The sequence below is a fragment of the Neoarius graeffei genome, chromosome 7, assembly GCF_027579695.1.
Source record: "Neoarius graeffei isolate fNeoGra1 chromosome 7, fNeoGra1.pri, whole genome shotgun sequence".
Taxonomy (NCBI): Eukaryota; Metazoa; Chordata; class Actinopteri; order Siluriformes; family Ariidae; genus Neoarius; species Neoarius graeffei.
In genome coordinates this window covers 26,806,126-26,818,879 of record NC_083575.1, presented here as the reverse complement: position 1 = coordinate 26,818,879, position 12,754 = coordinate 26,806,126, and positions in this window count along the sequence as shown.

Sequence of the window (12,754 nt, the reverse complement as noted above, 5' to 3'; positions counted from 1 at the left end):
GAATTGTGTTCGTGGTAAATGTTTATATTGGAACTTTGGTAACTGGTACTTTTCTTCAATGTTTAACCCACTTTGGTGCATTTTGCATCATTGTGACTTTACTGGTTGGCGGATGCCCTGGCGTGCCGTGCTGCCTCCACAGTGGCATGCACCACCCTGGACATGCTGTCTGAACGTTCCAGAAGGAACATGATGTTATTAGCTCACAGTTAACTACTCGGTGAAGCTAGCTACCGAGTGGTGGCGATTTTCAGGGTAGCTGCCTTGTGTATGCTACTGTTTGAAGCCATATCTTTGTGATATTTAATGCAAAGAAAGGGAAATGTTTTCCTAATGATGTAAATATGTTGTAATAGTGTTATAGCCTAATGGTTACAAATTAAAAGGTTTAAAATGTGATAATACAGAAATGGACAATATATAAAAAAGTACAATTCATACTGTTTTGTTAAGACTGAGTTACAAACTTTATTGTTTAAGCCATGCAATATTTTCTTTGCAACTGGGAAGTAAGTCATGTAAATACTTACTGTATTTTGTAATATGGGTTAATGTGGTAAATCATTCACATTGCATTTAAAAGAGGGATGTATCTTTTCATATAAGTTACATGATAAATGAATGATAGAAATTGAATAATTGAGATCTCAGAGAAGAATACTTATTAGTCTACTGTTCTGTAGACTGGTTTTTTTTGGACATTGATTAGAATCCGATCCAAGGATGGCGAGCCGAGCCCATGGACTGGAGATGGTCGACAGTGCGGTGTGGCCAGCCGTGTGACCGCTTCAGGAGCCAGATGATCTTCACATTAACAGATACCAGATAAGAGGAACTTTAATACATTGCCTTTGACTCAACTTGATCTTCGAACTTCTAAATCAGATTTCGGATACTGTTTTTGGATATCTTCATATTTTTTGTGGAAAAGAAGGACTGAATTGATTTGGACTGAACTGGGAAAAGACTGAACCATTTCTTATTTTATAATTTTGTTATTTTATTTGAAGAGCTCTTCCTTTTGTTTTATTTTCCTTTCATTGATATTGCATTGAACCGGGACTAAGTCACATCATTGAAAGGTTAAAGCTGTGCAAAAGGTGCACAGCCGGTGTACATATAATTGTAAATCAATAAAACTGTCAACTGTTCAACTCCTTTTACAACGGTTTCCAGGTTACCATTTTCAGTTGTTCTATCTTGAAGCTTACCTCTCTACCGAGCCTAGGAGATATTTAGTGCTTTTTCTACAGGTCCACGACACAAGCGCTACACTTTAGACGGACAAATGCAAAAATTACCAGTAAATGTCTGCTGGTCTGGTCTTATTTCCCACACTGAGATATATATATATTATAGAGATATAATAATAATATACAATATTATAGATATTGTGTACTATTATTAGATATTTTATGCATAATATATTATATTGTATATTATAGATATTTAGATTACAAATAAATATTGTATGATGCAGATATTTTAGACATATATATATATATATATATATATATATATATATATATATATATAAAATAGGTATTGTATATTATGCATATTGTATATAATAGTTATAATAGTTAATGTAGATTACAGTATATATTTATTATATTGTGTAATGTCTATATAGTCCATATTGTACATTACATATACATACTAGTGCATCTCAAAAAATTAGAATACCATGAAAAAGTTCCCTTTTTTCATAATTTAATTCAAAAAGGTAAACTTTCATATATTCTATATTCATTACATGTAAAGTGAAATATTTAAAGCCTTTTTTGCTTTAATTTTGATGATTATGGCTTAGCTCATGAAAATCAGAAATCCAGTATCTCAAATTATTAGAATATTCCCTAAGATCAATCAAAAAAGGATTTACAATACAGAAATGTCCAACTTCTGAAAAGTATATTCTTTTATACACTCAATACTTGGTTGGGGCTCCTTTACCATGAATTACTGTATCAATGCGATGTGCCATGGAGGTGATCAGTCTGTGGCACTGCTGAGGTGTTATTGAAGCCCAGGTTGCTTTGATAGTGACCTTCAGCGTATCTGTATTTTTGGGTCGGGTGTTTCTCATCTTCCTCTTGACAATACCCCATAGATTCTCTATGGGGTTCAGGTCAGGCAAGCTGGCTGGCCAATCAAAACACAGTAATATCATGGTCAACAAACCATTTGGTAGTAGTTTTGGCAATGTGGGTAGGTGCGAAGTCCTGCTGGAAAAGGAAATCAGCATCTCCAAAAAGCTTGTCAGCAGATGGAAGCATGAAGTGCTCTAAAATCTCCTGGTAGATGGCTGTGTTGACTTTGGACTTGATAAAATACAGTGGACCAACACCAGCAGATGACATGGCACCCCAAACCATCACAGACTGTGGAAACTTCACACTGGGCTTCAAACACCTTGGATTCTGTGCCTCTCCACTCTTCCTCCAGACTCTAGAACCGTGATTTCCGAATTAAATGCAAAATGTACTTTCATCTGAAAAGAGGACTTTGGACCACTGAGCAACAGTCCATTTCTTTCTCTCCTTAGCCCAGATAAGACACTTCTGACATTGTCTCTGGCTCAGGAGTAGCTTGATATCAGGAATGCGAAAGTTGTACCCCCTTTCTTGAAGATGTCTATTCATGGTGGGTCTTGATACACTGACACCAGCCTCAGTCCACTCCTTGTGAAGCTCTCCCAAGTTCTTGAATCGACTTTTCTATGTTTTTGTACTGTATGCCATACTGATTAAAATTAAAATAGAAAAATGCTTGAAACATTTTAGTTTATCTGTAATGAGTCTATAATATATAACATTTTCACTTTCTTAAATAACTGATGGAAAATATTTAACTTTTTCACAATATTCTAATTTTTTGAGATGCACTAGTATATACATTTTTCTTATATTACATATACAGTACCTTACATATACACATATATTCACCCCCCCCCCCTCCTTTTTTTCTGTATCACTAGAGAGACACCATTTGCTGGAACCAAATTCCTTGTGTGTGTGTGTGTGTGTGTGTGTGTGTGTGTGTGTGTGTGTGTGTCAACAAACTTGCCCAATAAACATTACTCTGATTCTGAGTGCCACTGTCCTAAAACTGCTATTGTAAAACTGCAAGGGTGTAAAACTGTGGCTCTACTGTCAGGAAAAAAAATGGAAGATAATTTATTACCATTAAGTTAGTTTGAAAGATTTATGACACTAATCTGTGGCCTTAATTTGTTCTTTGGTAAATATATAATTTATTATTTTTAAAATTAGGAACATAATTTAATATTTGAACAGGCAGATTTTTATGTTTTGTTTCTTGGACAAGGACTAAATTTTTATTTTGGGCATAACTGATTCTTATAAGTTTGAATGCGATGCACTATACCTGTAGATGTAATACATCATATAAAATTACTACTTGAATATTCATGTGGGGGCGGCATGGTGGTGTAGTGGTTAGTGCTGTTGCCTCACAGCAAGAAGGTCCGGGTTCGAGCCCTGTGGCCAGCGAGGGCCTTTCTGTGCGGAGTTTGCATGTTCTCCCCGTGTCTGCGTGGGTTTCCTCCGGGTGCTCCGGTTTCCCCCACAGTCCAAAGACATGCAGGTTAGGTTAACTGGTGACTCTAAATTGACTGTAGGTGTGAATGGTTGCCTGTGTCTATGTGTCAGCCCTGTGATGACCTGGTGACTTGTCCAGGGTGTACCCCGCCTTTCGCCCGTAGTCAGCTGGGAAAGGCTCCAGCTTGCCTGCGACCCTGTAGAACAGGATAAAGCGGCTAAAGATAATGAGATGAGATGAGATGAGATATTCATGTGGATTTTTTTTTTTACTTGTACTCAAGTTATTTTGATGAGCACTTTTACTTCTACTTGAGTCATTATTATAGAGTAACAATACTTATACTTGAGTACAGTTTTTGCTTACTGTACCCGCCTCTGCACACATGAGAACATTTTTGTAGACCATTAATTTAAAGTTCACAACATATAGAAAAATTCAAGATTCATGAATTTTACGAAATTGCAGTTGTGTTGACCTCAAATGGAGCATAATATTTTAAGATACATTCAGTATATAAAAAAAATGAAGAAAATGAGTAATCAGGGTGCAAAAAGCATCAGCAGCAATAAATGCAGTAAAGGTGCAGTGGACAGACATGGAATAATGGTGTATTGAGGTGTTGAATGACGTGCTTGGTTGTAGAAAATGGTTGCACGTTATCAATGGCTTGAAATGAAATGTAAATAAATATTGCACATACTCCAATGATGGCAGCAAATCCGACTGAGTGAGGAGATGTCTGAGGTCAGTAGTGCCACAGCTATTGGGAAGAAGCTGTTTATAGGTGTACAGTTTCTGAGGATTGAGCTTAAGCGCCTGCCTGATGGGAGGAGATTAAACAGATGGTGTCTAGGGCGCATAATGTTTTTATGATGTTCTTAGCCCTCTTCACACAGTGAGTGCTGTGAAGATATTCTAATCATGGCAGCTCTATGCCAACAGTGTCCTGTGCTGTTTTTACAACACGCTGCAGGGCTTTTTTTGTCAGCCTTGGTACGGCTGCTGTACCAGGCTGTCCTGCAGTTTGTTAGGATGCTCTCTGTGGTGCTTCTGTAAAAGCTGACAAGCTTTTGGGGAAGGTTGTCTCTCCTTAGCCTCCTTAGAAAATAAAGGTGGTGTTGTGCTTTACCCACCACTGCAGAGGTGTTGTCAGCCCAGGAGAGGTCCTTTTGTGATGCTGACTCCCAGGAAGAACCTGAATCTCATCTCTCTTCATGGCCCTGGTGTTGATGTGGACAGGACCATGTGTGATCTTCTTTGGTTGTCCTAAAATACATGACAATCTCCTTGGTCTTTTTGGTGTTTTACACCAGGTTATTGTTGTCGCACTACTTTGTCAGGTTCTGAATCTCCTCCCTGTATACAGTTTGTCTGACATGAGTCCGGAGATTGATTGTTGTATCATCCAAGTTGTGGATGGGTTGGCAACCATGCTTGAAGAGTGCATGAAGGAGGGGGCTCAGCACACAGCCCTGGGGGACACCATTGTGTGTGTTTGTGCAGTCTGGGGGTGGTTGATGAAGTCCAGTATCCAGTTGCATATGGAAGGAGTTAATCCTTGTGCATGGAGTTTGTCAACCAGCTTGCTTGGTATGACTATTAAAGGCTGAGCTGTAGTCAACAAAGAGCATCCTGATATGGGTGCCTTTTTTTTTTCCAGGTGAGAGAGGAATGTATTGAGAGCCACACAGATGGCATCCTTAGTTAATCCCTTTGCCCAGTAAGCAAACTGGTGTTGGTATAGATCAGCTGGGACTTTGATGTGGGTGAGTATCGGTCATTCAAAGTGTTTTGAAATGACAGGAATCAGAGCAACTGGCCAACAGTCATTGTGTCAGTGTACCATAGGTTTTTTTGGGGGGAATGGTCATGATGGTGGTGGTTTTGAGGCATGTGGGGACTGTGCTTGAGGATTGAGAGAGGCTAAATATGTGTGTGAATACCTCTGCTAGCTGTTCAGCACAGGCCTGGAGTACATGCCCTTATACACAGTCAGGCCCAGCTGCTTTGTTTGTGTTGATGCTGCAGGTTGCTCACTGAACCTTGTGAGTATGTAGAACAAGAGTCTGTGGGTCTCCCAACAATTTGAAACTGACTGGAGTTTGGTTATTGTCTGTAGAAGGTATGATTTCAATTGTGTTTACATATCACTTCATCACATGAATAAGAAAAAAGACAAAAACAAAACAGAAATCACAAAATGTAAGAAAACGCGATGCTTTGCATGCTATCTCATGCATGTTGATTTTAAAAAGTACTGCAGGAAAAAGCAACAAATTTTGTTTCCCCTTTCTCCTCCTTTTTATCTCCAATATCCTAGCTTAGCAGCTAAGTTAATAGGAAACACATGAAATATTTTACTAGGGATTTAGGTCTCATCACAGTACTGAGAAAGTGCTGGTTAAAGTAGTAAATGGTGTGCTACTGTTCTATGATCAGGGTTGTGTCGCTTGAGCGCGAGGCCTTGTCTGATTGACCATTAAAAGTGTGGAAATATTAATGGTGCCTTTTTATGCATACCAAAGCAGTGATAGATGTTCCACAAGCTTTGTTCTAGGCCCACTGCCGTTTCCTCTATATTCCTCTAAATAGTTGTGTAAATGTTTAAAGGGAATGTATAAAGGACATTAGACAGTGCCTGCTGAGTAACCTTCAACTGCTTAATTCAGACAAAACAGAAGGACTTTTACAAGGGCCACAGGCAGCTAGAAATAAGCTTCCTGCTTATGTAGCAACTCTGAAAGGCCTTTTAGTTTCATGTACATCAGTGAAAGACTCTGGTGTAATTTATTGATTCCATTTTCTCATTTGAAACTTGTGTAGATAATATTTACAGGGTATGCTTTTTGAAATCTCAAACATTGCTAAGCTAAGAAATATAATGCATATAATGTCAGCTTGGAGGAACTAACCTCCCTGCTGCTACAGTATGCATTCTTAAGGCATCAAGTCAAGAAGTGTGCAATTCGGGGACATCAAGTTGACAGAACAACAATAAAGAATGCTTTAGACTCTGTATTGACCACGAAAGGCCTAACTGCTACAATGGTAAAATATTGTTACCTGTTACCTTTAATCCCCATTGCTACTGAACAGTTCAAATGTTCACATACTAATATGAAGTCAACCTACAGAACGGATGTGGGTGAATCCAAGGTTAAAGCCATGGTGGGGTGGCCACAGCCCAAAACCTTCACTGAGCTCCAATGATTTTTAGGCTTTGCCAATGTCTATGAATGGTTCCTTCATTCATCCAGCGATTTTCCCCTCTGTTCTCCAGTGGGAACATACCTGTCCTGGTATTCAACAAACTCAGGGGCTAGTGAGTAGATATTTGAAAGTTTGCATCAGTCAGAGTGACAACTTCCTGCAGGCCTTCTTAAACCATTTCCTCTTCCACAGTGCCCTTGGTCTCACATTGTCATAGCCATTTAAAAAAATCATCATCAGACTTACTGTTATTCCAAGGTAACACCACTTTTGTCACAAGATATTGTTCTTTGAAGGCCTGAAGGCATAGTTTTCACATGACGTCACAGAGTCGGGGATTCCCTGGTGGCGGCCATCTTGGAGGGCAAGCTTACCGTATGGGTCACTGCGCACACATTGTAGCGCGCGAATTACATTCATTTATATATTATTTACATTTATTTAAAGGTAGCAATGGTGCAAACTTGTTGTATTCACGGCTGTCGTAATAGGTCAGATGATGAAGTCAAGTGGAGCTTTTATGGAATTACCACTGTACGGGAGCACGAAGGCGAGCAAACAAAGAAACTCAGCATACAAAGAAGAAATCTATGGCTTGCGAGAATCAACCGCAAGGATTATCAGCCTTCCAAACACAGCAAAGTCTGCTCCGATCATTTTATAAGTGGTAAGTTGTTTAAATAAACAATCAATTGTGTTTAAGTTTGTTTTTGGAAACCAAAACATCATGTGAACAATCTCTGGAGAATGCCTAACTGGAACCGCTGAGTGTACGTTTACATTGTAATGTACACTTAATATCGCTTGTTTGTCACGTTTCTATTTGAAACTTGTCACTTCACTCACGCAAGGGTCATTTTTGAAAAACATTTTAGGTCTATTCTGTAGTCCTGAGCGGTGTGCAGGACTGCGCAAATGTGCGCAGCTTCCTGATTTAAACTGTTTTTTTCTCATCCTTATACTTCCTGTTTCATGGACTATAACGGATTTGCTTATTTAGTAATTTTAATACAGAATTTACTTTGAAATTATAATAAGACACTCCAACGCCCCCCCCCCCCCCCCCCCCCCAAAAAAAAAAAAAATCAGATCTGCGCGATTCAGGTGGCATCCGCCAAAAGGCGCGCTGTGAATATATAAAGTTGTATATATCAGACAGCCCTTAAAGTTTGATGAAGTCAGTTTCAGGCTTTGGAGCAGGCTTTGGCAGTTTCAGGCTTTGGCAGCCCTGCATAGTCACTTGAAAATGCATCTTTGTCCACTTCGTAGGGGTCAATTCTCCCAATCAAGGCCAGTTTGGCTGCATACCGTGAGATGTGTATCTATATACTTCTGTTTGCTTGATTTTGCCGACATTGATCTTTATTTTAGAAAACTGACTATATAACTTCGTAAATTCGTCCGAGATAATGTAGCCAGTAGTGGCGATGGTCTGTTTTGTTTGCCCTCCAAGATGGCGGCTGGGGGGCGTTCCCCGGAATGCCGTGACGTCAGTGAAAACTATCTATTGTGGCGTGCCTCGCTAGATGGTGTGTACCATTTTGATAATGATCTTTGGTATGACCTGACTGCGAGTAGAACTTGCGATCTACCAGTTGAGACGCGGACACGTTAATCACTAGGCCAGCTTCTTGAAGTGATAACTGTGAGTAGATCATGACCAGTTGGAGTAAACTTGGCTTTAGCCATCTTTTCCAATCTCTTCATCACAGTCTTGATTTGCTAAAGCTCTAACCATCCAACATGAGCTAAAATGACAGGATTTTAAAGCCATATTCATACAATATCTGATTCTTCATTTGTAAAGTTGGCTGTTTGAAGAATGATCACAATAGTCATCTAAAAGCAATAATTATAAATGTCCATAATCATTATCTGGTTGCTTAGGCCTAATTTCATCTATCAGAATGAGATACCTGATTACAGTGGTGCTTGAAAGTTTGTGAACCCTTTAGAATTTTCTGTATTTCTGCATAAATATGACCTAAATCATCATCAGATTTTCACACAAGTTTGAAAAGTAGCTAAAGTTAAACAAAGGAGACAAAAATATATTACTTGGTCACTTATTTATTGAGGAAAATGATCCAATATTACATATCTGTGAGTGGCAAAAGTATGTGAACCTCTAGGATTAGCAGTTAATTTGAAGATGAAATTAGAGTCAGGTGTTTTCAGTCAATGGGATGACAATCAGGTGTGAGTGGGCACCCTGTTTTATTTAAAGAACAGGGAGCTATCAAAGTCTGATCTTCACAACACATGTTTGTGGAAGTGTATCATGGCACGAACAAAGGAGATTTCTGAGGACCTCAGAAAAAAGCGTTGTTGATCCTCATCAGGCTGGAAAAGGTTACAAAACCATCTCTAAAGAGTTTGGAGTCCACCAATCCACAGTCAGACAGATTGTGTACAAATGGAGGAAATTCAAGACCATTGTTACACTCCTCAGGAGTGGTCGACCAACAAAGATCACTCCAAGAGCAAGGCGTGTAATAGTCGATGAGGTCACAAAGGACCCCAAGTTAACTTCTAAGCAATTGAGGGCCTCTCTCACATTGGCTAATGTTAATGTTCATGAGTCCACCATCAGGAGAACACTGAACAACAATGGTGTACATGGCAGGGTTGCAAAGACAAAGCCACTGCTCTCCAAAAAGAACATTGCTGCTCATCTGCAGTTTGCTAAAGATCACGTGGACAAGCCAGAAGGCTACTGGAAAAATGTTTTGTGGACGGATGAGACCAAAATAGAAATTTTTGGTTTAAATGAGAAGCGTTATGTTTGGAGAAAGGAAAACACTGCATTCCAGCATAAGAACCTTATCCCATCTGTGAAACATGGTGGTGGTAGTATCATGGTTTGGGCCTGTTTTGATGCATCTGGGCCAGAACAGCTTGCCATCATTGATGGAACAATGAATTCTGAATTATACCAGCAAATTCTAAAGGAAAATGTCAGGACATCTGTCCATGAACTGAATCTCAAGAGAAGGTGGATCATGCAGCAAGACAACGACCCGAAGCACACAAGTCGTTCTACCAAAGAATGGTTAAAGATGAATAAAGTTAATGTTTTGGAATGGCCAAGTCAAAGTCCTGACCTTAATCCAGTCGAAATGTTGTGGAAGGACCTGAAGCGAGCAGTTCATGTGAGGAAACCCACCAACATCCCAGAGTTGAAGCTGTTCTATATGGAGGAATGGGCTAAAATTCCTCCAAGCCAGTGTGCAGGACTGATCAACAGTTACCGGAAACATTTAGTTGCAGTTATTGCTGCACAAGGGGGTCACACCAGATACTGAAAGCAAAGGTTCACATACTTTTGCCACTTACAGATATGTAATATTGGATCATTTTCCTCAATAAATAAATGACCAAGTATAATATTTTTGTCTCATTTGTTTAACTGGGTTCTCTTTATTCACTTTTAGGACTTGTGTGAAAATCTGATGATGTTTTAGGTCATATTTATGCAGAAATATAGAAAATTCTAAAGGGTTCACAAACTTTCAAGCACCACTGTAGGTGACATTATATTTACAAACACAGATGAACATGAAGTTAACATAAAAATACTCAGAAGTAAAGATATATTCATTAGCAAATAAAAAAAAACTGTCCAATGTCAATTTATATATAAAATATATCAATTTTTACCATGCTAGCTAAGTTCTAGTTTATCATCTTGGGTAGCTAACATCTGCTCGGCTAAATAAATAAATAAATAAATAAATAAATAGAGTTTCATGTATAACAAAGTTATGAAAAATCTTTACAAAACACACAAAACATTTTGCTGTGTGTAACTTATTTCTTTTTTTAAACCACACTGCACTATTAGGTGAATTGCAGATGGTTGCATGCACTCTTGAATATTTAAACTTGTTTGCATCATTCTCTGTGGTTGTTGGCACTGGGTAAAATGGTACTGCGCTTCTGGTGTGCTTGGATCCATCATCAAGGCTTCTGTCCAAAGGCATCTGACCAAAGGTGTGACATGACTGTGACTGTCAAGCAGATTTGCCTTAAGTTAAACAGATCTGGACAGATCTGAGGATAGTTGGCAGTCAAGCTGATATAACTCATCTGATATGCTGTTGCTCACCTGTTTTGTAATTGTGATTTAGGTCTTTGACTGTCAAAGGAATATCTTTATAGTGTTTGTTGTTCTGTAGATATCTGGGTGGTATCTCCAATTAATACAATCAACTAAATAAGCTTGCTATTGCATGACTTGTTGACCAGTTGTTGTAGTTAAATCTTCATGCTCTGGATGTTTTAGGTGGAAATAATGGTGCAAATCTCGTCTCGTCTCGTCTTCTTCCGCTTTATCCGGGACCGGGTCGCGGAGGCAGCAGTCTAAGCATGGAAGCCCAAACTTCCCTCTCCCCAGACACCTCGGTCAGCTCCTCGGGAAGAACACCGAGGCGTTCCCAGGCCAGCCGAGAGACATAGTCCCTCCAGCGTGTCCTGGGTCTTCCCCGGGGCCTCCTCCCGGGGGGACATGCCTGGAACACCTCCCCTGGGAGGCGTCCAGGAGGCATCTGAAAAAGATGCCCGAGCCACCTCAGCTGGTTCCTCTCGATGTGGAGGAGCAGCGGCTCTACTCCGAGCTCCTCCCGAGTGACTGTGCTTCTCACCCTATCTCTAAGGGATCGCCCAGCCACCCTGCGAAGGAAACTCATTTCGGCCACTTGTATCCGCGATCTTGTTCTTTTGGTCATTACCCAAAGCTCATGACCATAAGTGAGAGTCGGAACATAGATCGACCGGTAAATTGAGAGCTTCGCCTTTTGGCTCAGCTCCTTCTTCACCACGACAGACCGGTAAAGTGACCGCATCACTGCGGAGGCTGCACCGATCCGCCTGTCAATCTCACGCTCCATCCTTCCCTCACTCGTGAACAAGATCCTGAGATACTTAAACTCTTCCACTTGAGGCAGGACTTCTCCACCAACCTGGAGAGGGCAAGCCACCCTTTTCCGGTCGAGAACCATGGCCTCGGACTTGGAGGTGCTGATTCTCATCCCAGCCGCTTCACACTCGACTGCAAACCGCCCCAGTGCATGCTGGAGGTCCTGGTTTGAAGAAGCCAACAGGACAACATCATCCGCAAAAAGCAGAGATGAAATCCTGTGGTTCCCAAACAGGATTCCTTCCGGCCCCTGGCTGCGCCTAGAAATTCTGTCCATAAAAATTATGAACAGAACCAGTGACAAAGGGCAGCCCTGCCGGTGCAAATCTTTTAACAAAATGAATTTGTTGGAATTTCTGTCTCCATTTAACTCGCATCCTAGTGTTTGACACCATTAAGAAGCAAAACTTATTCTGCCATGGCATTTCTATAGCTGTTTCCTTGGTGATGCTCTGCCAGGTCTACAGCACTGCAATTTCAGTTACTGCTTGTTATTGTCTTAAGTGGGTGAAATGCAACTTGTTTTTAATTCCAGACCCTAAAAAAAAGGCCACAATTTACTGTACTGCGAAGGATCATCTGAAATTCAGAGTTATTTGGTTAGATTTTTCTACCAGACAGTCTCTGAGGTCTGTTGTGTTGTATAAGCAACATGCACTCGTTACTTACTTGCATCATTCATCCTTGGACATGTTGTCAAATTGCAACAAAAATGAATATTTTAAAATACTTTTAATATTTATCTGAAGTAATATTTTTGAAAATATGTGTATTTTAACAACCTGTAGTACAGTTCTGTAGGGGTTTTCTCACGTCAAAGAACACATACGAGCAAGATGTGTCATAAAAGCTCGTACATACTGACATTTGCTGGAAAATGTTTCAACCATGGATATATAGTTACAGGTAGATAAACCATTAATTTACATTTTATACAGTAAAAACATTTATTTTAACAATTTTAACTACATTTAATCAAAAAAGTACAGCATATTTAATCATTTTACAAATTCCTCATAAAAAATAGATTTCTGTACAAAACCATTTTCTTTTGCACCT